Here is a 26,304-nt window from a genome sequence, read left to right as displayed (position 1 = left end):
TGTTATTATTGAGATATGTGGGTTTAGAGTCTTTGTGTCCTTTGTGGAGCTCATGCTTGTGGTGGTGTCTCTGGTATCTTTGTTTCTTGCAACCTTTCCTTCAGAGCCCCTCAGGATTTCTTGTAGGGCTAGCTTAGTGGTGACAAATTCTTTCAATTTCTCTTCATTTGGAAAGGTTTTTATCTCTCCTTCTATTTTGAATGACAGGCTTGCTGGTTAGAGGATTCTTGGCTGCATATTTTTTCTGTTCATCACATTGAAGATCTCCTGCCATTCCTTTCTGGCCTGCCACGTTTCAGTAGATAGGTCTGTCACCACTCTGATAGGTTTGCCTTGTATGTGAGGGCCCTTTTCTCCCTAGCTGCTTTCAAAAGTTTCTCTTTGTCCTTATATTTTGCCATTTTTACTGTGATATGCCTTGCAGAAGGTCGATTCAGATTACGTCTGAGGGGGGTCCTCTGAGCCTCTTGTATTTCAACGTTTACTTCTTTTCCCAGGTTGGGGAAGTTCTCTGCTATAATTTGTTCCAGGACTCCTTCAGCACCTTTCCCTCTCTCTTCCTCTTCTAGGATTCCTATGATAAGGATATTGTTGCGTTTGACCGTGTTGCCAAGCTCTCGAACTCTTCTTTCATGTTCCTGGATCAGTTTGTCTCTTTTTTTGTCAGCTTCTTGTTTTTCTGTAATGGTGTCTTCTAAATCACTTATTCTCCTTTCTGCCTCTTCAATCCGTGCATTGGACTTATTTTATGTATTTATTTATTATGTATCTCATTTATCTCATTTTTTAATTCTTCATGCCTATTTTTATTTTCCATTCTGTCTGTAGCCATAGTTTCATTGATGTCCCCTATGTTTTTTTCAAGCCCAGTTATTAATTTTACCATTATTATTCTAAAATCTTGTTCAGTTATGCTGCTGATATCTGTTTTGAGCAGTTCATTAGCTGTCATTTCTTCTTGGAGTTTCTTTGGAGGAGAGCTCTTTCGTTTCGTCATTTTAGTTAGCTTTCCCACTCTTGTTGGTTTTAAAGATTTGTTATCTCTCTGTTTCTATGAGCGGTGCTATATCCAAGAAGACTCTTTGACTGTCCAGAGCCTATCCTTTCAGAGAGTGTTTTTTGAATGGTATCCCTTGGTCTCTCTTGTTGGGACCTTGGTTATTTTATTTTCCTATATGTAGTGATATTTGGGACTCTCCACCCTGTGTACTCTGGCTTGTTTCTTGAGGTAGCCCTGGAAAAGAAAACAGACAAACACACAGGGAGCAGGAGTACACAAACGCACAGGCTAATTCAACTAGCATGGAAAGCGAGAGGGAAAACGAAAAAGTTAAGAGAAAAGACGGAGGAGGGAAGGCGAATAATAGGGAGTATAAAATACATAAAAGGGTCAAAAAGGAGAAAAGAAAAGGAAAAAAGAAGAAAACCGATGGACAGAGAACGGTTTAAAGCATATAACCTGATTTCCCAGCTACAGTTAAATAGCCGTGTGTATGCAGTGCTGGTTGAAGAGCATAGAGAAGGAGAGAGAAGACTGGGCGGGGATGAGGCACAATTGGAAATGGAATGAACAGGCAGAAGGGATACGAAGCTTTTTTCAAAGAGGTAAAGGGTAGAATATGGTTGGATAGGTGAGAGAAGAATGCTGGTATTATCCAGAGAAACTATATAGTCTAATTACTTCTGAGAGAAAGAGATGAAAATGTTTGTAGGTGTAGAATTTACATCTACAGAATGGACTAAATTTGATTGTTTAAGTACGCCGGTGACTAGAGGTAATCAGGTCAGTGTTCTGCGGAAAAAAAAGAAAAAAAAACACCCAAAACCAAAAACAAACAAAAAAACCCTCCAAAAAACCAAAAAACAGAAACAACACACACACAAAAAAAAGGGGGGAGGGAAGGAAGGAGGGCAGCTCTCAAGCAGGGATGGGCATGGTGTGATCCAATGAGTCAGGGGGCAGTTCTGCCTGGATGTTGTAGGGAGGAGAGTGGTGGTGCTCCACCTTGCTTTTATAGGCGTGTAAACTTCCTGAGCCAGGGGCTCAGGCAAACTTTGTTGTGCTTTTCAACCCAGGCAAGTCCCAGATTCCAAATCCTAGGCCAAGCACCCCGCTGAAATTGCCTCAGGCAATCCCCTGGCTTTCGCCTCAGGGCGATTCCAATCTTACAGGCTAGCTCTGGGGGTGGAGCCAGAAGCCTCTGCTCCTTTCTCCTCCGGGTGGGGCTGGGGGGCCTGGGCGGGGTCGGGGGCTTTGTCTGCTGGTGTGCTGAGCCCGCTGGGGTGAGGAGATCAAGTTCCCTCTGTGTCTCAATCACCCAAAACGTGAACTCGAGGTCACATCTGCCAGTTTTTAGCGCCTTGCCTTCCCTCTAGAGTTCCAGCCAGCTAGGAACACGGACTCTGGTGCCCACACACCTCCTCAGGGGTCCAGGCCCGCCTCGAGGGTAATGGCTGCAGGCGCGCAACCTCTCCCAACCAGCCAAGAGCCAGCACAAAGAAGCAAATCGTGAGCGCAGCCCCTCCTGGGCGACTTGGAGCGTGGAGGGGCCTGACGCGCAGGTATTTTGTGCGCAAAGATTTTCTACACCCCAAGCAGAGGTTTTTCTGTTTCGGACTCTCTTTTTCCCCTCTCACTCCCCACAGAGGCAGGGGGCCATCTCTCCAGTCTCCAATCCAGGCCTGATTTTTACTTCCCCAGTTCGCACTCACGTTAGAAGGCTTTCTCAGTGGAGTCTGCGTCCTTTCTCTCCCAATCTCTTGGTTTTTGTATGGTTTCTTATGGCTTCATTTCTTTTCTTTGTGATGCCTGTGCGCGAGTGCTGGTATGGAGCTCCCTACTTCTCCGCCATCTTGCCCCTCCCCAATTTTTAATTTTTTAAACCATCTACATAATCTTAAAAATTCAAGAGGATAAAACTCCATCATATTTCCACACATATTTGCTTACCTTCTTTTTTTCTTTCTCCCTGATGTTTCAAGATTATTTTCTTTTACCATTTTTCTTTGTTTAGAGAATTTTCTTCATTTGTTCTTTTGTGATAGATTTGCTGGTAACAAATTCTTTCAGTTTTACTTCATCTGAAAATCTCCTGGCTTCTCTTTCATTCCCAAAGAATATTTTCAGTGGGTATAGGATTCTAGGTTGATAGTTATTTTCTTTCAGCTGTAAAAATTTTGTGCCACTTTCTTTTGTTACTTATGCTTTATTAATCAAAAATGTAAAAATATTTGGTATTATAAGATTTAAAATTTTACAGTTATAAAATTAAAAAAATAGTGGTAAGATGCACATAGACAGTATCTTCCACGTTGACATTTAGTACATTCAGTGTTTTACAACCATTACCGCTATCTAATTTCAAAATATTTTTGTCACCCCAAGATGAACCCTTATACCCTTTTCCCTATCCTCTCATCCCTTGATAACTACTGTCTTTGGGGGTTTGCCTATTCTGGATACTTTCGTGGCCTTTTGTGTCTGACTTCTGTTACTCAGTATAATGTTTTCAAGATTCATTACTGATGTGACATTTATCCATACTAATTGCTTATATGGCCTGATAACTTTCCATTGTATGGAACGTTATGCCACAGTATGTTTGTCTGCTTATCAGTTGATGGAGATCTGAATTGTTTCCACCTTTGACTCTTGTGAGTAATGATGCTCATCCTCTTTCATTTCAGTGAAAATTTCACTGTCATTTGAATATATTTTTCCACTTGAGGTTAGGTATTGTTTGTCTCTTGCTACTTTTAAGTTTGTTGTTGATGGTGGTGGTGTTGTTGTTGTTTTGCCTGTGGTATTCAGAAATGTAACTATGTTGTGTCTTGGTATTTTTTTTTTTTTTGGTTTATTCTGTTCAGGGTTTGTTCACCTTCTTCAGTATGGAGGTTTGTCTTTTGCTAAATTTGGGAAGTTTTATGTCATTTTTTAAAGTTTAAAATTTTATTAGACTTTATTTATTTAGAACAGTTTTAGGTTTATAGAAAAATTGTACAGAAAGTAGATGGAATCCTCCTTCCTCTTTCAGTTTCTCTTCTTATTTACATTCTGCATTAGTGTGGTACATTTATTACATTTAATGAACCAGTATTTATTCGCTATTAATATTATTTATAGTTTACATCAGGGTTCACTCTCTGTTTTATGGTTTTGAAAAATGCATAATGTCATGAATCTATCATTATAGTCTCATAAGAATAGTTTCATTGCCCTAAAAATACCCGGTGCTCCATCTCTTTATCCCCTTTCTCATCCTCCAGGACTTTTGGCAACCACTGATCTTTTTACTGCCTCTGTAATTTGCCTCTTAAAGAATGTTACGTAGTCGGATCACATAGACTGTAGACTTATTGGCTTCTTTCACTATGCAAAATGCATTTAAGATTCTTCCATGTCTTTTGATGGCTTGATACCTCATTTCTTTTTATTTATTTATTTATTTACTTATTTACTTACTTATTATTTTTTTAAAGGTTTTATTTTTTTAAGTAATCTCTGCACCCACGTGGAGTTTGAACCTACAGCTCTGAGATCAAGAGTTACATGCTTCACTTACTTAGCCAGTCAGGCACCCCAGTAGCTCATTTCTTTGTATTGCTGAATAATATTCTGTTGTCTGGATAGAGTATAGGTTTTTTCTTCATTCACCTATTGAAGGACATCTTGGTTGCTTACAAGTTTGGGCATTTACAAATAAAACACCTATAAACATTTGTGTACAGGTTTTTATGTGCACATAAGTTTTCAACTCACTGGGTAATTACCAAGGAATGCATTTGTTAGATTTTATGGTAAGAGTCTGTTAGTTTTATAAGAAATTTTCAGACTGTCTTCCAGCGTGGCTGTACCATTTTGCATTCTCACCAGCAGTGGGTGAGAGTTCTTGTTACTTCACATTCTCACTAGGATTTATTCTATTCATGTACATTCTAAGCCTTGCCCTTTTTTCTTGTTTCTCTCCTCCTAGGAGTTGATGACAAGAATGTTAGATACTGTTTTATTGTTGCCATAGTCATACAAGTCCCTGAGTCTCTGTTCATTTTTTTTCAGTCTATTTTCTCTTTATTTTTTAGTCTCCCAACACTTCAGAAATTAAAAAGTGTGGGGTTTTCCACACCAACAACAAATTCTACAGATGTCTGGATACCCACTGGGTGTCCAAAAAATCAGTCCAATTCTGACACTATGGGTCAGGTCCCACATGTTAAGTGCTCAGTCCCACAAGACCACCTTCACTTCAGATGCCAGTCTCAAGTCCTGGGCTTCTTATACTTCTGATCAACTAGTTATAAATTGAGGATTCTCATGATCCCCTTCTCATGTTTGATTACTTGCTAGAACAGCACACAGAGCTCAGGAAGATAACTTAATTACTATTATCAGTGTGTTATAAAGGATCCAACTTAGGAACAGCCAAATAGAAAAGATGTTTAGGGCAAAGTATGTGGACTTGGACATGGAGCTTCTATGCCCTTCTTGACATGCCAACCTCATAGTAACTTGATGTATTCATTTGCCTGGAAGCTCTCCAAACTCCATTGTTTGTTTTTATAGGAATTCCAATATGAAGGCATGATTTATGACATCACTGGCCCTTGGTGATTAACCTAATTTCTAGCCCCTCTTCCCTCCCTGTGGGTTAAAGAGTGGAGGTAAAAGTTCTAACCCTCTAATCACATGGTTCCTCTGACATCTCCCATTCTGAAGCTATCTGGGGGTCCACCAAGGGTCACCTCGTTAGTATAAACCCCAGTAGGGTGAAAGAGACTTATCATGAATAACAAAAGATGCTTCTATCCTTCCAAGAGTTTTAGAAACTCTTGTGTTAGCAACTGGAGTTGAAGAAATGTATATTTCTTATTATAGCATAATATCACATTCCGACTATGTTACTTCAAAATCTTCTGACTTATGGCTTACTGCTTCTTTCCTCAGTCTCCTCCATTCTACTCTTGAGCCCATCCTACATTTTCTGTTTTTTTTGTTGAGAGATTTTTGTTTCTTTCCTGTGTTATTTTTTCCCATTGGTTTCATGCATATTTGCAATTGCTCACTGAAACATTTTTATGATGGCTCCTTTAAATATTTTCAGATAATTCTAACATGTTTGTTTTCTTTCTGTTGGCATGTATTACTTTTTTTCCCATTCAATTTAATATCCTCCTGGTTCTTGGTATGACAGGACCTGAACCTTTGGGTATTTTGTTATGAGATACTGCTTCTTATTTAAGCTTTTTGTTTTATTTGGCTTTTCTTGACAAAGCTGCTGTAGGGGAAGGTGAGGATTTGCCTCATTACTACCAAGTGGGGGTTGAGGTCCATGTTACCCACTCAGCCTCTGCTGACACTGAAGGGTGCACACTCCTTGTTACTGTTGATTAGGTATAGGAATTCTACCTTCCTAGTAGTCTTCCACTGATTCTTCAGTGGCTGGACAGCATTGGTAGTGCCTTCTGTTCCCCATGTGGTCTCTGATGACACCAGAAGGAGGGTGGTAGCCTCGTTATTGTTTAGCAGTGGTGAAAGCCCCCACTCTGTCTTAGGCCTCTAAGTGGAGTGATGAAGAGGTCTCATTAATGCTGACTAGGGGCAGCCTTTAGGTACCCAAGGTGGTCTCCACTGCCACTGACTGTTGGGGGCTTGTTATTACCCACTTGGGTAGAAAGTCTTGACTCCCAACTTGGCTTTCTCAGACAGTATTCCATTGCAAGTTTCAGGTGTGTTATTATAGCCCAATGAAGGTGGAAGTCCATTCCTTCCAGTTGACCTTGCTTTTGTGGGTGGGAGTTGGGCCACAGCTTCTTTTTTGTGGGGGGGTTGATGTTTGGAAGCAATGTAGTTGTTACTATTGAAAAGTGTTCTTTGTTGACAGGCTGACTCTTTCCTGGTTCTTAAGGGTAGAGAGAACATTGGCTTTTTTTGTCTGTGCCTTTTGGTGTGTCTAGGTTTCTGGCTTTATCAGCTTAAATAGCAGATGTATAAGGTAAAAGAAAATCTAGAGAATTCTCCACTGTGCTCTTTCTTGCATCTCAAGGTCCCTAGTTGATCCCTCTACTTTTCACACTCTTCCTATTTTTAAAGATATTTATGTCTAGAGTTTTTTAATATATGATATGTATCATATGCTTTCTATATGTTATACATGTTATATATGTGAAATATGTATATACTTATATATATATTATATATGTGTTTCTGTTATATATATATATATATAATGTCCAGAGTTTTTCATTGTAGTTAGGAGGAATAGTAAAAAGTATGTCTTATCCATCTTCCTGGAAGCATATGCTAATCCTGTATCTTTTTAACTTTTTATTATTCTTCCTTTATAAATAATGGACTGTCATCATTTAGTTTTGGTTGCATGCAGTTATGTGTTTTATCCTGTTTTAAGTCCATATTTTCCTGTATTAGGATTCTCTATTGGTATACGTTACCTTTTATTATGAGCTAATATATATAAAATGCATTACTGGTAGACTTCATGTTAGCATCATGGTGCTATAAGATGTCCCTAGTTTCTGTCCTCACCCTCAACAACAAATATCCTGTATCTATCCACAAACAAAAATGTTTTTGGAGACCTGTAGCATTCTGTGTCATATGACAGGGGACCCAGAGAAATCTCACTCACCTGTGCATTGGATAATAGGCAGACAGATCTCAGTCAGCTGTGTACCTGGAGCGACCGTGCTGTCATCTGGGAGCTTCTGAAGGCTCTTGGGTTCTTCAGACCCTTGGTTACCCTTGGGTAACCCTTGGATAAGAGAACCTTTGTGGATGTATAGGTTTCTACAGATGAAGACCCAGCACTCTTTTGGAGCAGAAAATAAGAATTTGGACATTGGAGTGGGTAATGGGAATAATTTCTCTTTACCTGCATCAACTTTACCAAAAGGTAGCATGGATAAAGACCAAATGAGATCTTTTCAGACCCGTGATTTCTCTGTGTGGGCAAGAGAGACATATAAGTGAGTATCCAGCTTCTCCACCTCTGTAGATGCTGCCAGAGAGACTCATTTCTGTCTTGCTCTATTCAGAGTTCTAAATTAGGAGTTATATGACTTAGAGGTGGAAAGAGTTTGGGAAAGTGGCACATAGAATTTTTGGGCATCATTAAAGAGACACAGAACCTATTGTGCAGCAGTCTCTATCAAGAAGCCCACCCATTAACTGCTGGGAAAGCCCCCCACTCATTGGATTCCTCCACTGGCCGATAGACCTCCCCAATGCTTTGTGTGCCTCACCTACACACACACCTCACACTGTAGCTGACTCACTGTACATACTCTTTAAGGTGGTGGCAAGAGTAAGGTTTGGAAGACTGCTCATGAGTATGTACAGAAAGCACACAGAACCTGTAGTTCAGAAACCACAAACCTGAGCTTTAGTGCCACCCTTGGGAAAACACAAGAGAGGCTGTCAGCACTCAACCTGGTGCACTGTAGGGTCAATAGAAAGCATACATGCTGAAGAATTCTGCCACAAAAGTAAGCAAGAAGCATAGAACAGGTTCATGGAGGGTCTGAGAATTTTGCACAATTTCTAGGAGGGACAGTGAAAGGTATTTCTACCCTGATGGCAATTGGTAAAGACTGGAGGAGGTGACTGCTACTTCAAATGTGAAAACCATAACACAAAATTCCCAAGAAACATGAAAAGCCAAGGAAGCAAACACCACAAAAGGATCATAATAACTTTTCAGTAACTGAATCCAAGGACATGGAGATCTACGAATTTTTTGATAAAGAATTCAAAAATCTGTATTAAGGAAATTTGATGAGCTAAAGAAAACACAGAGAATTCATTGAAATCAGAAAAACAATACATTAACAAAATAAAAATTTATCAGAGAGAATGAAATAAAACCAAACAGAAATTCTGGGGTTGAAGTATTCAAAGAATGAAATGAAAAAAAAAAAAATACAGTAGAGCACACCAACAGCATGATTGATCAAGCATAAGGAAAAATAAGTGAAATTAAAGATAGGAACTTTGAAGTTATCTAGTTAGAGGAGAAGTGACTGAACAAGAAGAAAAAAAATGAAGAGTGAAGAAAACCTTTATGATTGTTGGCAGCTATCAGTAGGACCAATTTGTGAATCATTGAAGTTCTAAAAGGAGAAGAAGAGGAGAAAGGGGCAGAAAGCCTATTAAAGAAATAATGGCTGAGAACTTCCCAAATCTACGGAGAAATTCGGAACTTTATCCAAGTTCATGAAGTTCATAGGTCACCAAACAAACTGAACATGAAGAAATCCCCTCTAAGACACATTACAATAAAACTGTCAAAGTTATAGACAAGGAGAGATCTTAAAAGCAGCAAGAGAAACAAAGTTTGTAACTTACAAGTTACCCACATCCTTGGTTAGGCTCAGAGGATTACTCAGCAGAAATATTACAGGCCAGAAAAGAGTGAGATAATTATTTCAAGTGTTGAAAGAAAAAAAAAAAAACAACCAAGAATACTTTATCTAGCAGTGCTGTCCTTCAGAAATTGAGAAGAGATATAAACTTTCCCAGCTAAACAAAAGCTGAGGGCATTTATCATCACTAGACATGCCTTACAAGCAGTGCTGAAAGAAATTCTTCAAGCTGAAATGAAAGAACCCTAATTAGTAACGTGAAAAAATGAAAATATAAAACACACTGGTAAAGGTAAGTGTATAGTGAAATTCAAAATTCTTTAATACTCTAATATGATGATATGTTAGCTCTATGTTAAAAGATGAGAGTATTTAAAAAACTATAGCTATAATAATTTAAAATGTAGATAAATTGTGACATCAAAAACAAAAGCAGGGGAGAGTAAAAGGGTAGAGTTTTTGTATATGATCAGAATTAAGTTGTTACTAGCTTAAAATAGACTGTTACAAGTTGTGTTACATAAATACCATGGTAATCACAAAGCAAAAATCTATAGTAGAATCACAGAAGATACAGATACGGGAATCAAAGCATACCAGTATGGAAAATCATCAATTATTAAAAGAAGGCAGCAAAGAGATGGAAAAAAGGAACAAGGCAGCTATAGAACTGGAAACAATAAGACAGTAAATCTTTACCTATCAAGAATTACTCTAAATGAATGAATTGAATTCCCTAATCAACAGGCCTAAGGTGGCTGGATTGATTAAAAAGACAAGGCCCAACTAGTTACATACCACCTATAAGAGACTTACTTCAGCTTTAAGAATATACATAAGTTGAAAGGAAAGGTGGAAAAAGATATTAAATGCAAGTGGAAACTAAACTATTTTTTTTAAATTTTTTACTGTCTTTTACTTATTTCTGAGAGAGAGAGAGAGAGACTGTGTGAGCAGGGGAGGGTTAGAGAGGGAGACACAGAATCTGAAGCAGCCTCCAGGCTCTGAGCTAGCTGTCAGCACAGAGCCCGACACGGGGCTCGAACCCAGGAACCGTGAGATCATGACCTGAGCCAAAGTCGGACGCTTAACCGACTGAGCCACCCAGATGCCCCAAATGAAGTGGAAACTGAAAGAGAGCATAAGTAATTATATTTACACCAGATAAAATACACTTTAAGACAAAAACTGTTAGAGACCAAGAAGGTCATTATATAATGATAAAGGAATCAGCTCATCAAGAAGATAAAACAATCATACCTATAGGTGCATCAAAAACTAATATATTAGTATATAATAAATATATTAAACGGATACAGACTTGAAGGTAGAATTAGATAATAATACAATAGTAATAGGAGACTTCAGTACCCCCTTTTCAGCAATAGATTATCCAGACAAATCAACAAGGAAACACTAGACTTGAACTATACTTTAGAATAAACAAATCTCACAAACATAGATACAACACTTCAGCAGCATCAGGGTATACATTCTTCTCAATTGAAGATGGGGCATTCTTCAGAATAGATCATATGATAGGTCACATAACAAGGCTTAGCCAATTTAAGAAGACTAAAATTATACCGCAGATCTTTTCAGACCACAATGGTATGAAAGTAGAATGTAGAAATCAATAATTGGAAGAAAGCTGGCAAATTCACAAATATGTGCAAATTAAGCAACACAGTTCTGAACAACCAGTGGGTCAAAAAATGAAAAAGGAAATTAAAAGTATCTTGACACAAATGAAAATGGAAACAGCATACCAAAGCCTATGGGTTGCTGCAGTGTTAAGAAGCAGTTTTATAATAATCAATGCCTTACAAAAAGAAAAAAAAATGTTAAACAACCAAAGTTTATACCTCAGTGAACTAGAAAAAGAAGAACAAACTATGCTCAAATTCAGCAGATGGAAGGAAATAAAGATCAGAGTGAGAAAAGTGAAACAGAGACCAGGAAACTATAAAAAGATTAGCAAAATAAAGAGCTGTGTTTTCTTTTTCCTTTTAAAGATAAACAAAATTGACAAATCCTTAAAGGGGGGAAGAAAGGAAAGACTCAAATAAAATGGGACATAAAATAGGAAGCATTCAAAATGATACCACAGAGGGGTAGCTTAGTTGGTTAAGCATCCGACTCTTAAATTTTGGCTCAGGTGATGATCGTGTAGTCCTGAGATTGAAACCTACATGGGGCTTCACGCTGGGCATGGAGCCTGCTAAAGATTTTTTTCTTGGGGTGTCTGCTTAGGATTCTAGGTCTCCCTCTCAGTCCCTCCCTTGCTCACATTCCATCTCTCTCTCCCTCTCTCTCTCTGTCTGTCTCTGTCTTAAAAATAAAACATTAAAAAAGAAAAAGATTCTGGCTTCATAAAATGAATCCGGGAGTTTTCCTTCGATTTCTATTTTTTGGAATAGCTTGAGAAGAATTGGGATTAATTCTGTTTTAAATGTCTGGTAGAATTCCCCAGGGAAGCCATCAGGTCCAGGGCTCTTATTTGTTGGGAGATTTTTGATCACTGATTCGATTTCTTCACTCGTTATGGGTCTGTTCAGGTTTTCTATTTCTTCCCGTGTGAATTTTGGTAGTGAGTGTGTGTTTAGGAATTTGTCCATTTCTTCTAAGTTGTCCAATTTGTTGGCATATAATTTTTCATAGTATTCCCTGATAATTGCTTGTATTTCTGAGGGGTTGTAATAAGTCCATTTTCATTCATGATTTTGTCTATTTGGGTGCTCTCTCTTTTCTTTTTGATAAGTCTGGTTAGAGGCTTGTCAATTTTGTTTATTTTTTCAAAAAACCAACTCTTGGTTTCATTGATCTGTTCAATTGTTTCTTTGATCTCTATGCTGTTTATTTCTGCTCTAATTTTTACTGTTTCTCCTCTTCTACTGGGTTTAGGGCGTTCTTGTTGCTCTGCCTCTGGTTCCTTTAGGTGAGCTGTTAGATTTTGGACTTGCGCTTTTTCTAATCTCTTGAAATAGGCCTGGAGAGCAATGTACTTTTCTCTTAGGACTGCCTTTGCCACATCCCATAGATTTTGAATTGTTCTCAAGCTATTCCAAAAAATAGAAATCGAAGGAAAACTCCCGGATTCATTTTATGAACGGACGTATGGATCAAGAAGATGTGGTTTATCTATAGCATGGAATACTACATGGCAATGAGAAACAATGAAATCTGGCCATGTGTAGCAACATGGATGGACCTTGAGGGTGTTATGCTGAACGAAATAAGTCAGGCAGAGAAGGACAAATATCATATGTTTGCACGTATAGGAGGATTAGGAGGAACTTAGGAACAAGGGGGAGAAGTAGGGGGGAAATGGTGGGGGAAAGGAAGAGAGGCAAACCATGAGAGACTCTTGAATGTTGATAAAAACTGAGGACTGATGGATGTGGGGGGGGAGGGGGGATGGGCATGGAGGTGGGCACTTGTGGGGATGAGCACTGGGTGTTATGTGGAAACTAATTTGACAAACTATTTGTAAAAAAAAAAAAAGATTCTCTCTCTCTTGGGGCACTTGGGTGGCTCAGTCAGTTGAGCGTCTGACTTAGGCTCAGGTCATGATCTTGTGGTTCATAGTTCAAGTCCCACATCAGGCTTGCTGCTGTTAGCCTGTCAGTGCAGAATCTGCTTTGGATCTTCTGTCCCCCTCTCTCTCCCGTTTCCCTGCTTGTGCTTTCCCCAAAATAAATTAATATTAAAAAAAAAAAACTTTAAAGATTCTTTCTCTCCTCAATCCCTCCACCTCCCTTTGCTTTTTTTGGTCTCTCAAAAGAAAAAAAAAATCTCTTCCAGAAATTGTACCAGAAATACAAGAGATTATAAGAGAATGCCGTGAACAATTTTATGCCACCAAATTGGATAACCTAGAGGAAATGGATGAATTCCTAGAAACATATAACCTACTAAGGATAAATCAGGAAAAATTAAAAAAAACATTAGTGATCCAGTAATGAGTAAGGAGATTGCATCAGCAATCAAATTCTTCCAACAAAGGAAAGTTCATGACCTGATAACTTTACTGGTGAATTCTACCAAACTTTAAAAAATTAATACCAATTCTTCTCCAACTCTTCCAGAAAATTAAAGAGGAGGGAACACTTCCAGCCTCATTTCATGAGGCCAGTAATATAATACCCAAGCCAGATAAGAACACTAAAAGAAAAGAAAACCAAAGACAATATCCCTGATGAATACAGATGCAAAAATTCTCAAAAATTTTAGCAATGCAAATTTAGTAGCACATTTAAAGGCTTATATGCCATGATCAAATGGGATTTATCGAAGGGAAGAAAGGATGGTTCAACATTATCAAGCTCATTAATGTGTTATGCCTAACTGATAGAATGAAAGATAAAAATCATATAATCGCTCCAGTAGATGCAGAAAAAGCATTTGACAGAATACAAAATCCTTTCATGATAAAACTCTCAACAAATTGGGTTTAGAAGGAGCATACCTCAACATAGTAAAGCCCATTATATGACAGACCCACAGCTAATGTCATACTTGGTGGTAAATGGTTGAGAGTTTTTCCTCCAAAATGAGAAACAAGACAGGGAGCCTCACTCTCACCACTTCTATTCAACATAGTACTGGAAGTCCTAGCCAGAACAATCAGGCAATCAGGTGAGAAAAGGAAACAGAAGGCATTCAAATCAGAAAGGAAGAAGTAAAATTGTTTTTGTTCGCAGATGATATACATGTAGAAAATCCTAAAGACCACTGAAAACTGTTAAAACTAATCAGCAAATTCAGTAAAATTGCAGGATATAAAATTAACACACAGAATTTAGTTGTGTTTCTTATTCATTAACAATGAAATATCTGAAAAAGAAATAAAGGCAACAGTCTTTTTCAAAAAACTTACTTTTGGGGCGCCTGGGTGGCTTAGTCGGTTAAGCGTCCGACTTTCGCTTGGGTCATGATCTCGCGGTTCGTGGGTTCGAGCCCCGCGTCGGGCTCTGTGCTGACAGCCAGCTCAGAGCCTGGAGCCTGTTTCAGTCTGTGACTCCCTCTCTCTCTGACCCTCCCCTGCTCACACTGTCTCTCTCTCTCCTAGAAATAAATAAAACATTAAAAAAACCAAAAAGCTACTTTTGAAAGCAAGCAGGTACTTAGGAATAAATTTAACCTAGGAGTTGAAATATCTGTATATGGAAAACTGTAAAACGCATTACCGTTGTCCAATTGCTGATGGCCGTGTGTGGTATAGATTTATCATTGATAGTGATGTGGGCCGAAGAGTATAAAAAAATTTAGGCCATTTGTGTTTTATTTGAAGGGAGCTTTATGCATCAAGGAAAAGAAATGAAACACTGATTGCAAAACTTGTTTTTTTTTTAAACAATACATCTTTTATACCTTAGGAATTGAAATCAAATTATGGCAGATATCAAAGTGGAAAGTATTTGGAAAGAGTAAAAAGAGAAAAACTATGAGAGCTTCCAAATTCGTTCATTCTGGTGAATGTAAATGTTTGTCAGAGTCTGAGAATTGTTTTTCTAGCTCAGAGCTGTATACTGTATAAGTTGTTGGCTAGGGGATATGTTGGTTTTGTAGATACATGGCAAGCTATGTACATAAGTCTATATCCTGAGAGTGATTAGGTGGAACATTTCCAATCTGGAACCTAAAAGAATCTTTTTGTTTGTTGCTTAAGATCACAGTTTTCACCTGAAGGTAGAGTCTGAGTACAAATGACAATGAAATTCCTATCTAATGTGTATAGTCTGTGCAGTTTTGCATTCTTAATATGCAAAGTGGTTGCTTTATTAAGAGCTCTACTGTATTGTTGATAGAGTACTTCCATGCTGAAGTCTGGCTGCTATTTTAGTATATATGTGATATTAATCGCAAATTGCTTTTTCTAATGGAAAATCTTTTCTCTTTTACAGGGGATCTTTCCTGCGAATTATATTCACTTGAAAAAGGCAATTGTCAGTAATAGGGGGTGAGTAGTTGGTTTCACTAAATTTATTCATAATTTTTATAGACTGTGGAGTAAGCTTTTTTTTCTTTTTGGTTTATAGTATAAAAGATGCTATTAACATGTATTCCTGTCAAAAATAAATTTGCTTTATTATATATAATTCTGAGGACATGACTATTTCTTAAAATACTGACAACTTTAATACCTTTTCTTTTATATATGAAAGGTAACTTGGGTTGTGACTTTTTTTTTTTCCACCTAGTAATCTGTTTTTGTTTTTGTTTTTTTTTGTTTACAAATAGTTTATTGTCAGGCTGGTTTCCACATAACACCCAGTGCTCATCCCCACAAGTGCCCTCCTCCATGCCCATCTCCCCCCCTTCAGTCCTCAGTTTTTCTCAGCATTCAAGAGTCTCTCATGGTTTGCCTCTCTCCCTTTCCCCCACCATTTCCCCCCTTCTTCTCCCCCATGGTCCTCTGTTAAGTTCCTCCTAACCCTCCTATATGTGCAAGCATATGATATTTGTCCTTTTCTGCCTGACTTATTTTAGCTAAGCTTAACACCCTCAAGGTCTGTCCATGTTGCTACACATGGCCAGATTTCATTGTTTCTCATTGCCATGTAGTATTCCATGATAAACCACATCTTCTTGATCCATTCGTCTGTTGATGGACACTTAGGCTCTTTCCATGTTTTGGCTATTGTTGAGAGTGCTGCTGTGAACATTGGGGTACATGTGCTCCTGTCCATCAGCATTTCTATATCCCTTGGGTAAATTCCTAGCAGTGCTATTGCTGGGTCATAGGGGAGTTCTATTGTTAATTTTTTGAGGAACCTCCACACTGTTTTCCAGAGGGGCTGTACCAGCTTACATTCCCACCAACAGTGTAGGAGGGTGCCCGTTTCTCCACATCCTTGCCAGCATCTAGAGTTCTCTGATTTGCTGGGTTGTGAATTTTCTAAAAACAATAATGCATGCAGTATGTTTTTTATAATTTATTTACTATTTTGAGAATAGTTTCTGGTAGGATAACAACTATAATCTCTGAATAGAAGAAAGCAAATTGTAAATAAATCAAAATTTTAACATTTGTATTTTTGCACATTCAGATTGTGAGTGATTTTTTAAAAATTCTTTACTGTCATGCTCTAATTTTAAAAGTAATAAATATGTGTTATTATAAAATTGTGATTTTATTTTCCAAAATTTATCATTTTAAAATATAAAAATTTAAGGTACTATATAAGTATGATAGCTTTTGGTACTAGAAATAACGTTTTTGAACAGAGGTTGAGTAAGAATCAGAGTTTAGTTAGGGCTTAATCGGGAAATGAGAAACGTATAAGTCACTTTACAGGGTAGAATTTAATATAGGTTATTGTTTACATACATGTTTGAAAATGAAAAAGAAAAAGAGGAAGTACTGATGTAACACAAAATAATAACTGCAGAAAGAAGCCTATACTCTGTAGTCCGGGGAAACAAAAGATAATGGGCTGGGGATACCAGAACTCAGGATCTGGGAAGATGGGTGTTGAGACACTGGAGCTCAAACATCTGAGGAGTGAGGACATCACATGGCTGTTGCTGATATGTATGAAGAAGGGTAATGAGGATGTTTCTGGGAATGCCAATAGCAACTGGAGGCCGGAACTGATTTTCTCTGGTGGGGAACTGTGTATAGAAACAGCAGGAAGCACTTCTCCTTATCTCCTTTTCCCCACTATCTTTCAAGTACCCCCAGCAGACAGAGGAGCTTGTGAGGCAAAGTTGGCAAATCTCAGCATCAGAGTCAGTGCTTAGAAGGGTGGATTTAGAGATGAGAGGTATTAGTAGGTGACTGGTATGTCTTCTAAGATAGAATTTGTTATTGAGGAATAGTAAGCCTATAAGAAGATTCTGATATAAATGCATGATCAGCATACTTTTTATTCTCCTTCTTTTATAAAATATCAAAGACAAAGATTTAGAGAAAGGAAACTTGATAATCCTCTTTTAGTGAATGAACATTTGTAACAAATAATCTGTTACCTCAAATTTATAGGTAAGGACTGCCAAAATAAAAGGTCAAGACTGGATAGAAGTTATGTGGAAAAAGGAAGAGGGAGTGTCTAGACCAGGATCAGGAAGGCAAAAATAATGCCCCTGATTTATAACACTTAGTTCAGTAATGGGACTAATAAGAGCTGAAAATTGGCAGAAGATGCATAGAAGTGAGGTGAGACAGGGAGATAGAATGTTTAGGGATCTAGAAATAGAGTGCTTCAGAAAATATTAGCAAAATAATATAGTTCCTGATTGATAACCAGGGACTCATCTTAAATCCAGGAGCAGTGTTCTGTATCTATAATAGCTGTAAAGGAAATTGAGGACCACTTTGTTAGCAGATAAATCCCTACCTCGATTCAGTTTGTTTCAGGAAGGCAAAGGAGATATGGCTTAAAAAATTATACAGAGCAGCCATATTTGTTGGAAGTACACTTTCTTCAAGGAAGCAGAGAAATTGTCTTTTTGATGTAAATTTTAGAAAGCTACATAGAATCAATTCAGTATGCAAACCCCCCACAGTTTGGTGGTCCTAAATAATATTTCTGAAATTCTGAATAATATTTCTGAAATATTTCTTCAGAAGAAAGTATTTAAAAAAAACTGTCTTTAGGCGCTGAAGAGTAATCAATATAGGGAAGATTTTTTCCCCCTGAGTTTCTATTTAAATTCCAGTTAGTTAACATATGGTGTGATATTAGTTGCAGGCATAGAATATAGTGATTCATCATAAATTCCCTCCTTAATCTCTATCACCTATTTAACCCATCCCCCCATCCATCTCCCCTCAGGTAACCATCAGTTAATTCTCTATAGTTAAGTATCTGTTCTTTGGTTTCTTTCTCTCTCTTTATTTAAAGTGTATGGAGGATCTTGGGGGAATTTGGATCCTTGAAGGAAGGGATTCATATTTGTTCATGAATTCTTGAAGAGTTCATGTTTGTTATTTTATTTTACTTTATTTTATTTTATTTCATTTTATTTTTTTCATTTATTCCATTCCATTCCATTCCATTCCATTCCATTCCATTCCATTCCATTCCTCCTGCAGAGAATTTTTCAGTTTGCTGTTAAGTGGTGGAGCAGATTCCTCAAGAATTAGGAAATAGGTTGGAGTTTGGAATTCTCAGGAGTAAGAGGTTAAAACCTGGAGAGGAGAGAACCTCAGAGAATTAGAGTCTTAATCTGCTTACAAATTCCCCCTAAGTAATTGAATTAGTTCTAGTTTCTTTTGAGCTATGTACGAGTTGAGGAATCTTAGAGAGTACAGCTAGCAAACTGAATAGACTTCAGCAGCCACTTAATATTGGTGAAAAAAGTATTAGAGTTCAAGTCATAGGGTCATTGGTAAAATATTTGGGCTTTCTATTAGGATCTCTAAAGGAACTGGGGCACCTGGGTGGCTTAGTCGGTTAAGCGTCCGACTTTCGCTTAGTCATGATCTCGCGGTTCGTGGGTTTGAGCCCCGCATCGGGCTCTGTGCTGACTGCCAGCTCAGAGCCTGGAGCCTGTTTCAGTCTGTGACTCCCTCTCTCTCTGACCCGCCCCTGCTCACACTGTCTCTCTCTCTCTCCTAGAAATAAATAAAAACATTTAAAAAAAAAATAAAGGAACATAACCTATAAGTAAGGGCCGTACCCTTGGATAAAGGAACAAACCAGATATATAGGGCAAAAGTAAAATAGTCCAGTTCTAACAAAGCATAAATCTCTGAAAACAAGGGATGTTAGAATACTGTCATCCAGAAATAGCCGCTATAATGTGTTAATATGATATCCCATTTAAAAAAATTTGTTTAATGTTTTTATTTTTCTTAAAAAATTTTTTTTCCCATTTATTTATTTTTGAGGGACAGAGTAAGACAGAGGGTGAGCGGGGGAGGGGCAGAGAGAGAAGAAGACACAGAATCCGAAACAAGCTCCAGGCTCTGAGCAAGCATTCTGCACAGAGCCTGACGAAAGGCTCGAACCCAGGGAACCAAGAGATCATGACCTGAGCCGAAGTCAGATTCTCAACCGACTGAGCCACTCAGGCGCCCCTGTTTTTATTTATTTCTGAGAGAGAGAGAGAGAGAGAGAGAGCGAGCGAGCGCACACAGGGGAGGGTCAGAGAAAGAGGGAGATACAGAATCTGAAGCTGGCTCCAGGCCCTGAGCTGTCAGCACAGAGCCTGATGCGGGGCTTGAACCCACGAACCGTGAGATCATGACCTGAGCTGAAGTCGGATGCTTAACCAACTGAGCCACCCAGGCGCCCTGATTTCCCATTTTTTTATACATGGTATTTTTATTCTGTTCCCTGTCATGAGTTAAATTCTCCTTTATCCTTCCCCCCCACTCTTATAAATATTACATTGATGATATATCTCTTTTTTGTGTCTTTTTTCCAGCTTAATTTTTGTGACTGTTCTTGTTTCTATTCTTCCTCTTGGGGAGCCCTTCGTTATTCGTTGACTACTAGTCCAAGCCCTTAAATACTATTAATCCATGAGCTTTAATCCTTTATGTGCAAAATGTGCCTTTCTTATTCAGGTAGAGTAAGGTAGACAGTTTGACTACAGTGTGTGAAGGCAAGGTCAGTAAAAGGAGATGAGTGCAGAGTGACAGCACAGGGGTTAATATTGTAGGGCCTTGTAGGCCATGTCAGGGGTATTATCTTTTATTGAATGATCCAGGAGGCCACTAAAAGCTCTGAGAAAGAGAAGGGACATATTTTTATTTAATTTTAAACGTGTTATTCTGAGCTGCTTTGTTGAGACTAGAAATATAGTGGGGGCAAGGTCAGAAGCAGGGAGACTTGGTAGAATATTATAGTAGTTCATGGAAGACAGAATGATAGCTTGAATTCACATGTTGCCTGGTGTGATGAGAAGTGGTAAGGTACCATATATTTTGAAGTTAGAGCTGACAGTATTTGTTGAGCATGTAGAATAGACAAAAGAGTAATTGAAGATGACCTCAGGGTTTTTTGTCTTAACAATTCTGGAGATGTGGATGCTATTCACTGAAATGTGGATGTTTGGGAAGGGATATATTTTCGGGAGGAAATCAAAGGATTCAATTTTGGACATGTTAAGTTTGAAATGACTCAGACTCAAGTGGAGATGTTAGGTAAGCAGTTGACTGTATGAATGTGGAGTTCTGGAGAGAGTTTTGTGCTTCAGACATAGATTTGGAAGTCATAAGCATTCAAATGATATTTAAAACTATGGGGCTGGTTGAAAACAGTAAAGGAATTTCTGTAGATGGAGAAGTGAGGTGAAGACAGAGTACTGGGGAACTGTAGTGTTTAAAGATAAGATGAAGAGGAGAATCAGGAGAATCTGAAAAGTTGGCCAGTGAGATAGGTAGAGAATGAAACAGTAGTGTCTTGGAGTCCAAGCAAAGAAAATATTTAGAGGATGGACTAATCAAATATGTCTGGTGTTGTTGAAGTTGAGTAAGATTGAAGATCTTGTTAGGAGTGGTTGGAGTAGACCAGTAAGAATGAAAAACCGATAAGAAATTTGAGAGAGAATGAAAGAAGAGGAAGTAAAATAAAGACTCATGGGCCAAAGAAAAGCCTTATGACTCTTATAACCATAACTGAATGGCATATGGCAACATACTTTGTTTTGGGATAATTCTTCTATGTAATCCTTTTTAAAGAAATCATTGGACTCTTCTTATCTATTTTTTTATTTTGAAAAATTTCAAATCTATACACAGGGTACAAGACCAATATAAGTAACACCTATATCCCTTCCCCTAGATTTACCAGTTACCAGCATTTTGCCATATTGAGCTCATATTCTCTCCCCAGCCCTGCTTTTAATATGAGAGTAAGTTTTAGATATTCTAATACTTCACTGTTAAATATTTGAGTATGTGTCTTCTACGAAAAAGGACATTCTTTAACGTAATCACAATATAATTATTATATTCAAGAAATTTACCATTGATACAAATAGTACTATAATATATCTAGTTCACATTCAAAGATCTTTCCCCAAGAATGTCCTTTATAGCTGTTTTTGTTTGATTGCTTTTTTTTTTTTTTTTTTGGTGTGTGGGGGGGGTATGGTATAGGAGCCAATCAAAAAGTATTGTCAGACTTTCAGTTATGAAACGAATAAGTCATGGGGAAAAAAGGTACATCATAAAGAATATAGTCAGTGATATTGTAATAGTGTTGTGTGGTGACAGATGGTAGCTACACTTGTGGTGAGCTTAGCATAATATATAGAGAAACTGAATCACTGTATAGTTCACCTGAAACTAATGTAACGTTCTGTGTCAACTATACTCAAATAAAAAATTTTTTAAAAATCTTCATAATTGGTGTATAGAAATGAAACAGGTTTCTGTCTATTGATTTGTATCCTGTGATTTTACTTAATTTGTTTATCAGTTCCAGCAGTTTTATGGTGACGTCTTTTGAGTGTTTTATATAGATATCACATCATCTACAAATAGTGAAAGTTTGACTCCTCCTCGCCAGTTTGGACACCTTGTATTTCTTTCTGTTGTCTGTTTGCTGAGGCTAGAACTTCCAGTACTATGTTAAATAACAGTGGTGTGAATGGACATGCCTGTCTTTTTCCTGACCCTAGAGGAAAAGCTTTCAGTTTTTCCCCATTGAAGATGATATTAGCTGTGGGTTTTTCATACATGGCCTTTATTATGTTGAAGTATGTTCCCTCTAAATCTACTTTGTTGAGGGTCTTTATCATGAATAGATGTACTTTGTCAGGTGCTTTTTCTGCATCTCTTAAGAGGATCATATGATTCTTTTCTGTTTTGTCTTATTTTATTTTAGAGAAAGAGAACATTAGCAGGGGAGAGGGGGAAAGGGAGAGAGAAAGAGGGAGGAAAGGAGAAAGAGGGAGAGCGAGCAAGAGGGATAGAGTCTTATTCAGGCTCCATGCTCAGTGCATGTATCATGCTCAATTTGTATCAGGTTGCTTGATTTGCGAATATTGAACTACCCTTGCAAACCAGGAATAAGTCTCACTTGATCATGGTGAATGGTTCTTTTAATGTACTGTTGGATTCAGTTTGCTTGTATTTTATTGCAAAATTTTGCATCTGTGTTCATCAGGGATATCTATCTGTAGTTCTCTTTTTCAGTGTTGTCTTTGGTTTGGAACTGGTAATGCTGGCCTCATGGAATGAGTTTGGAAGTTTTCCTTCCATTTGTATTTTTTGGAACAGTTTGAAAGGAATAGGTATTAACTCTTCTTTAAATATTTGGTAGTAATAGGGGCCATTAAACTGGGTAAAAGATGAATTGCTAGAGATGATTATGCATGCCTTCAGCAGCCCATGAAATGTACCTGAGAACAATAAAGATATCTGATGACCTTTCAGGGAGTTGCTTATGCAAATGAGAACATCATGATTATACTTTTGCTTGTTCATCTAAAGGCTATCATGATATATAGATGGAAAAACTTCCTTTGCTCAGTAGCATCACAAATAAGAAGCTGGTTTCAGATCAGCATGTGCTAGAAATGAAAATTCATGGCCAAGTGCCTAATTTGGCTATAAAAGAAGATAATAATGGATACAGAATCAGCATCCAAGTTTATTTCCTTTTAAAACAATAATTTCATCAGATGACACTTCTTACTGCTCTTCTAAAATTATAGTATTTGGCACAAAAATTATTTGTAATCCTCAGAAGTAAAATATGTTGTAAATATATGTCACCAGCATCTTTCTGCTCTTAAACAATAAATGATACTTCTTTAAAAAAAAATATTTGGTAGAATTCCACTGTGAAGCTATCTGGCCCTGGACTTTTGTTTGTTGGAGATGTTTGGTTATGGATTCAGTTTTTTTTTTTTTTGGCTAGATATTGATCTGTTCGATACTTTTCTTCCAGATTGTCTGGTTTGTTGACACAATTTTTCACTATATTCTCTTATAATTGTTTGTATTTTTGTGATGTTGATTGTGATTTCTCTTCTTTTACCTGTGATTTTATTTATTTGGGTCCTTTCTCTTTTTGATAAGTTTTTCTTTTTTCCTTTTATGATATGTACATTGTTGAAGTGCCCAGGTCAGTTGTTTTGCAAAATGACCCTCAGTTTGTATTTGTCTAAATGTTTTCTCCTGGTTAGATTCATCTTAAGCATTTTGTATTGCAATACTACATAGGTGGTGTTGTGAATTAAAGCAATCATATTTCTCCAAAATGTCCTCCCAGTGCGTGATATGATTAGCAAGATTGGGACTTGGGACTCTACCTTAGTAAATACTAGCCAAGAGCAAAGGCCTCATTCAGAGAACATGCATTGTGTTTCTATCATGTGCCTTCTTCATTGTATCCTGCCATACCTGTGGGAATGCTTCTTGGGATATATCGTCTGCATCTTGGAAAACTTGTACCATTTGTGCTGAAGTACTCTGTATTTTATTTGGTTGACAGGGAATGAAATTACTTGAATAGTCTGCAGAAATTTTCTTATGGGGACTTTTAAAATTTTCATATTTTTCAGTTAGCTTTTAAAGTTTTTCTTCACATCTGGGTTTTCTCATTTTTAAAATGATTCACCAATTTTTGTAAAGTTTCACTGAAAAAAACATACATTTGTAGTAAATTTGAAGATTTTGAGGCTGATAAGAAAAAAGATATGGCTACAAGATGGAAGGAACATATGATAAGCTTTATTTAGGCAGAGCTTTGACGGGTTGTCCCTAACAGCTGCAGACCTCCTGGCAGTGCAGGGCCATACCTGTAACAGGAAGAGGGCACAGGAACCTCTGGGAGAAAAGGGCTTATGTGTTAGATTATGTTACTCAGCTGCATGATGGGTAATCTCAGGGTCAAAGAGCACCGTAGAATAGCAGCAGCTTATGATCTTTATATTTCGGGGCGGGCCTAAACTGTGGCTAGAAGATATTGAGTGCACCTTCATTAATGTAAAATGGCAGACCCTAAATGGCTAAAAATATGCTTACTTGGGTTATATTAAAAGCAGTTGGATATGTAAAATTTTGGCACTGGTGGGTTGTGAGCTAATGGTGCTCTCTTGCTGTGAAGAAGTAAATAACATAGGGCCCAGTATATAAGAGTCACTTTGGCACATTCATATAACACCATTACATTATGAAACACTTATAAACCTTTTTTATTTTTAAATTATGGGAAGTAGTGACTGATTTGAATTAGGAATAGCCAACTTCTGTAGTTGTAGGAGTTGTTTGTTTTACTGATTACTAACCAAATTTTAGTTTAATTGAAAACTATATCTTTTATCCCAGGAAAGAAGCTTGTGAATCTAGGATAAAATTATAATGGGGTAAGTTTGTTTTAGGAGGGAGGCATGAGGTATTACAGGTAGGCCAATGACATACTCCTCTTAGGTTCTGTTCAAGAAATTATTCATGTTCATATTTTTTGGATTTGCCTCTTTACTCTCGTTTAATGAGCTTGGTTTCAAAGTGGTTTGAGTTTATGTGGGAGGATGCACATAGGAAAACACATGTAAGGAACACATGAAAACAGCATAAATTCAAGTAGTAATATATAACATTTCTTTTCTCTGGAACTTTTATTCCTATTTGTACATTTACTGTCTTCTGTCTTCATCAGCGGTGATTTTTAAAGAAATTCCTTTTTGCAGTAATTTTTTCCAAAGATCCATTTTCCCTCTTTCCTAGATAATTTTCATCAGCAGCTTACAACTTCTTGAACTCATTACTTTTTTTTTTCACAGCAAAATTTCTCAAGACTTGGCTATACTACTGTGTTTATTGAGTATGAATAAATAGTCTATTTGGTATATTATGTTCATTTTTTTACCTTATATTTTTGATTTTTAAAAACATATAATTCTGTAACAAAACTTATTTATACTACTAGAGTTAAATAGACAAAACCTACTAACTTGCTGATGGGAAAACCGTAACTTGTGTTTGAATGTTTCCTAAATACTTAAGGTAGAGACAAGTGTATGCATATTGAAATTCATATTCTCTTTGCTCAGATTTTTTTCTTAAATATTTATTGTCGATTTCCATATAACACCCAGTGCATATCCCAACAAGTGCCCTCCCCCATGCCCATCACTCCCCTTCTTCTCTCCCCCTCCCCCATCAGTCCTCAGTTTGTTCTCGGCATTCAAGAATCTCTCATGGTTTGCCTCTTAGCTCAGATTAAGATAATTAAGTCCCTATTTGTTTCGTTAGTAACATTTTACCTTAAAAATATTCAGGAGTATGAAAGTTTTTTGTTTGAGAAGTGCTTCAGTTTGAACAGATGGTTTTTCAGCATTTAAGAAAGAATGTGGTTGATAAGAGTCAAACAGGCAAACCATGAGAGACTCTTGAATGCTGAGAACAAACTGAGGACTGATAGATGTGGGGGGAGATGGGCATGGAGGGGGGCACTTGTGGGGATGAGCACTGGGTATTACATGGAAACCAACTTGACAATAAACTATTTGTAAAAAAAAAAAAAATCAGTCACCATGACTAAGTCATGCTAGTGCATTGGATATAATATGTTTTGATTTCTGCAAAGCATATGACAGTCTCATATAACATACCTATGGACATACAGGCAAGATGCTAACAAAATTCATTTATGGATGATTGAACATCCGTCAAAGAATTTTTATCACTTCTTTCTTTGTGCCAGTGTTCCATTATACTTAGATTATTCCTACCTGTGTGTCCTCATCTTTAGCTCAGTGCATGACATGTAGCAGACACTTAGTAAACATGATGGGTAAATCAATAAGTTAAGAGACTTTAACAATTTGATAACTAATATAGTAGGTTTCTGATGGCAAGCCGTAGGATATAATCCTTATCAATAGTATTACTGAATAAAAAAGACTAGATAACCTTGAAATATAAATTAAAACAATTTTCTTAAAAGTTATTGGAAAGATTTAAGGTAGCTCACAGAAGGAAACGAAAAGCTAACATCCCAGTTTTCAGAAAGGATAGAA

General features: G+C 37.4%; 1 long non-coding RNA gene across 1 annotated transcript in view; it reads left to right on the top strand.

The window, feature by feature from the left end:
• LOC120229224 overlaps positions 1–25,573 on the top strand; it is a 62,524-nt gene extending 36,951 nt beyond the window's left edge. The window contains exons 2-3 of the long non-coding RNA XR_005527694.1: positions 15,282–15,337; positions 25,564–25,573. This is a non-coding gene — a long non-coding RNA (uncharacterized LOC120229224). The remainder of the gene's footprint in view (positions 1–15,281; positions 15,338–25,563) is intronic.
• Positions 25,574–26,304: the final 731 nt, after the last annotated feature.

Source organism: Hyaena hyaena, unplaced genomic scaffold (assembly GCF_003009895.1).
Source record: "Hyaena hyaena isolate Hyena2069 unplaced genomic scaffold, ASM300989v1 scaffold_30, whole genome shotgun sequence".
Classification (NCBI taxonomy): domain Eukaryota; kingdom Metazoa; phylum Chordata; class Mammalia; order Carnivora; family Hyaenidae; genus Hyaena; species Hyaena hyaena.
Note: the sequence above shows the minus strand (reverse complement) of the source record. Positions and strands in the feature narration are given on the sequence as shown.